The 4,281-nt window shown below is 41.8% G+C and overlaps 1 protein-coding gene across 7 annotated transcripts in view; it reads right to left on the bottom strand.

Annotated features, from left to right (window-relative positions):
• TIAM1 (T-cell lymphoma invasion and metastasis 1) overlaps positions 1-4,281 on the bottom strand; it is a 333,643-nt gene that overhangs the window by 52,816 nt on the left and 276,546 nt on the right. The gene's annotated exons all lie outside the window — the stretch shown is intronic.

Genomic DNA, 4,281 nt, shown 5'->3' with positions numbered 1-4,281 from the left:
AAAAAAAAAAAAAAAAAAAAAAAAAAAAAAAAAACTATTCCAGCATTTTTTTTTAAAGAAGCCTATATAATAGTAATTGGAAATTGAACTTGTGTGTCCAATATATAAGGTAATTACACAAACCAGCATCTTACCACTTAAAATTACTTTTTGTAAAAGTAATGATTCCTTTGCAACTACCGATTAAACCTCCAGTCTTGCTAGCACTTTAGCACTTTTTATTATATGCCTGCAAGTATTCCCATTGAAGTCAAAGAGATGAACATCAAGACTTTTGGAGTGAAGCAGCTTTAATAAAATAAAACTAGTAACCCTGGTTTATGCTTCTTGGAAGGCCAACTTTCACACACATTAGACCTGCTGCTACCCCAAATATAGGTTAATAGTTACTAATTTCAGGGAGAATAGAGAAGCATCCAGAAGTACAAGGGCATCCAGGCACTCCAGAGGAACCAAGGTCTCTCTCCAGATTTTGGTTACTTATTGCAAACTTCTAAATTCATTCACAGTTAGTCCAGCAGCTGGATTCATCCAAGTGTACTGCCCAGCCTGTGCTGAACACCATTTAAGTTAATGGTGTGCTGCACAGGTACCGTGGCTCACTTGCTTGATTTCAGTTGTAGGAATACAGTAGGACATGCACAACTGTGTGCTGTATCACTTTGTGGCAGGAGTTTCAAACTCATCCAGTCCTGCAGGCCAGCTGAGTGGCATGAGGCCAGTCCATGGGCCAAACTGAGCTCGCAGACCAGCGCCTTGCACGAGAGCCAGCATGTGTCCCACACTTGCCCTAAGCACTGCATGCTGGATTCCAGATCCAGCATGCAGGGCCAGTCTGGCACACGTGTTATAAGCAGTGCATCTCCCAGACCAGCGCACATCCCAGACCAGTCCTGTCTACTGCATGAAGCATGCATACCAGGTCCAGCATCCTGCACCAAGCCAGCTTGGCATGCCACATGCAGCACTCAGGGCCATGGCTAGCACACGCTGCATGTGGAATATGGAGGTGATCCAAGACCCACAGGAAGCATGCACCATGGGCTGAGTGATAGGGCTTTGTGAACTGTATATCAGACACCCCTGCTTTATGGGTATTTGTATTACAGCAGCTACCTAAAGGATAGCCGAGAGGTAGTTAGCCATGTCAGCCTGAAGTCAGATGTTGTTCTGCCCTGCCTTCTGCCTAAAAATAAGTAACAAATGCAACAACAAAAAAGCAAACCAATGTAAATCTCTGGTTTCAGGGCTGGCTTCAGGACAGTTCTCTTATGTGACTGGAGACTTTCAATAACATGTTTGACTTTAAGAAGGTCATGATGTATTTTGATAAAAATAGTATTTTGTGAAAAAAATTGTGACTAAATACTGGCCCTGAAATAGCCCATGTGTTAATTAAGAGAACAAAGGAAAATTCACGCAGATGCTAAAACACATTTATTCTAAAATTATTTCTTAATTGTATTCAGTGGAGATTTGGGCAAAGCACATTGTGTGTTCTAATTCAAAGCAAGCAGCAAGCTACTATAGGGATCACTATTTAGTCACATCTCACTCTCGTGTCTCTTTCTCTATCCCATGCTTACACTGACTAATTCATTTTGCAACCTGGGAACTGAGACAATGTTGAGAAAGGAATTTTCCAAATATTGGAAAATTCAAAATTTTACTGCCCCTTCACTGAGATCCACAACAAACGTACTGCTGTGGTTTTGAATGAGTGACAAACGAGGCCAAGAAGACATGTTAAATTAGGCTTTCAGGTTCAAATTGGAAGGCAAGCCAGAGCTTGGCTTTGGGTCTTGGTTCAATAGTGCAAACTGTTTTTCTCAAGCTACTGAGCTATGATTAACAAAACCTTTGCAAGATCCTGTAAATTTCTATCATCTTTGGTCAGACCAGAAACCACATAACTTTTACACAGGCCTGTAGAAACTGGTATAGAGGTGGCTCCACAGTGAATTCAAGTACCGAAAGAAATTATTTAAATGAGTACAGATAATGTCCTTAACTGAGTTCCTATAGAGGCCCACCTCTGCCGAAAATCTAAAAGCATGATCTTGAAAAGCTGCATTTTTAGGAGTTATTATATATGGTCAAATAAAGTGCATTTGTTTTGTATGAAGTTAGATCTGTGCTGACCCTTTTATTTAATTCCCAGTCCTTTTACTGACATCACAAAACTATTTAAACCCCTAACATATCCACACAAGAGGGAAGAAAATGTACTGAATGGGTCACATATTGGCTTGAGCAGCACCCACTTGTCTATATTGACTAAGTCTCCATTTTAAGTACTGTGAAATGCATCCCACCATTGTTTTTCACCCTGAGCCCCCAACAATCATGCCTTATATAACTATCAGAGCTTCTTTTCCTGCTAGAGTAAAACACCACTTTAATCTACTTCCTGCAGCATGAACACTCCTACCCAGTAGACAGCAATCATTCACTTAAGTCTTAATGAACAGTCTCACAGCATACGAGTTCAGGATATTTCAAAAGTCTTAAGCTGCCAAACTCAATGCCTAACTAAATACATTTATTTTCTGGTTGTGATATGTTGCCAGTCAGCTCCATAATATCACAGTTGCCATCCCATTTCTGTCAGGTTTGTTGCATTGTTGTATTCCTACCCTGTAAATCTTCATTTAGATCTATAAATACAATTTCCTTTTGCTGCAACTGGAAGCAGTCTAGGCATATATAACTTGCTAATGAGCACAACACATTGGCTTCCTTTTAGGCAAAGGATTTAGAAAAGACAGTTCATAAAAAGCAACCTAGTAGCAGGGCAAATTCAGACAGCAGCAAGGAAAATACAAGTCTCAAAAGCTACCAGTCCTTTCACAGGATATTAATGCCTGTGGTGCTAGAAGTGATGTCCATTAAATGACTTCTACTTCTGTCTTGAACAAAATAAAAGGCAGTCTCACCTTCTGGAGGTATAATGTGTTGGGGGTAAAGGTCTAGTGAATCAGGCAGTGCTTGTTATTTATTACATTTACATGCTACTCTTCCCAGAGAGAAGGCTCAGGGTGGTTTACAAGGAAAAACAAAATAATTGTGCCAGCATTTTGGATAAAAATTTCAACCACTGCTACCATCAGTTGACAATGTTGCCATCTCAAGGCATTTTTATCAAAAATTCTACGAGATTTGGTAATTTTCTACAAATCCCAGTTCTTAGTATCAGGTGATTGCACACTTTTTAAAGTGGAAATAAGTATACTTCCACCCAAGCCCTGCTAGTTACAGAGAAGAGTTTGGATGCATTAGCCTTCAACAGCCAAAAACAAATTTAAAGAGCTCCACATTGATCATTTTCTCTAGCACAATTTTTAAATTCTGCGACTTTGGGGAGGGTGCACGATTCATTACTGTTGATAGTGTCAGGTTGGCAATATCAAATTTAGCTTCTCTGGTGGTAACAACAGCAATAACACTACTGAATACTAGTATCTCCTGCTATTTGAAAGACTCTGGGCACTTAGGTACCTACAGTTAGGCCAACAATTCCCAAAGGGTAGTGTGCAGCATACTACTGTATACCAAGAGCAGTGGGAGCCTGCTGTGAAACATGACAGTTTATTAGAGTCATAGAAAAGTAGGGCTGGGAGGATCCTGAAGTAGGATCATTCCTATCCAAACCATCAAATCCAGCCCACAGAGCCATGTCGTCTGCCATGTGCTTCCCCATGTGACTGAAAATTTGGTGGTGAGGGAGTGGTGACAACACTGCCATTACTCCTCCACCTAATTGCCAAGCTCTGTGTAGCCGACTCAGTGCAGTGCGACTGTTCTGGCCCAATGTGGAGGAATTGAGCCCCAGCTGGCCTTGCTTATCCAATGTACAGGGAAACCACTGCATAAATCTCATATGTACATATGTATACACACGCACATACATATACATACCTACATAATATAAAGAACCATATGCACCTCCTGCCTAAAATGATCAGACACTCCCTGCTTGACTTGAACATTCCCCAGATGCCCGGGGGTGTTTCTGAACATGCCCAGAACTGCCCCAAGCTGGGCAACATGGCACCTGTCCCTGCCTAACCCCATCTGATAGCCAGAAGCTAGGCATCAATTGCCACCCAAGTTCTCTCAGGGGCCTGATCTCATAAGTAGAGATCTATCTAAATCATGCCAGAAGTGCGCTGCACAGCAGCTCCTTTAATCTTGCTCCTTTTGCCGCATGCCTCTGACCACCCCCACCCCATCCCAATTGGCCAAGGGGCCCCAGCAGGCCTGCCACTTGCTCCTGACAGG

This window comes from Gavialis gangeticus, unplaced genomic scaffold, assembly GCF_001723915.1.
Source record: "Gavialis gangeticus isolate Ggan-Ray unplaced genomic scaffold, GavGan_comp1, whole genome shotgun sequence".
In the NCBI taxonomy this organism is placed as follows: Eukaryota; Metazoa; Chordata; order Crocodylia; family Gavialidae; genus Gavialis; species Gavialis gangeticus.
The sequence above is the reverse complement of the archived record's forward strand: the minus strand, read 5'-3'. Positions and strand labels throughout refer to the sequence as shown.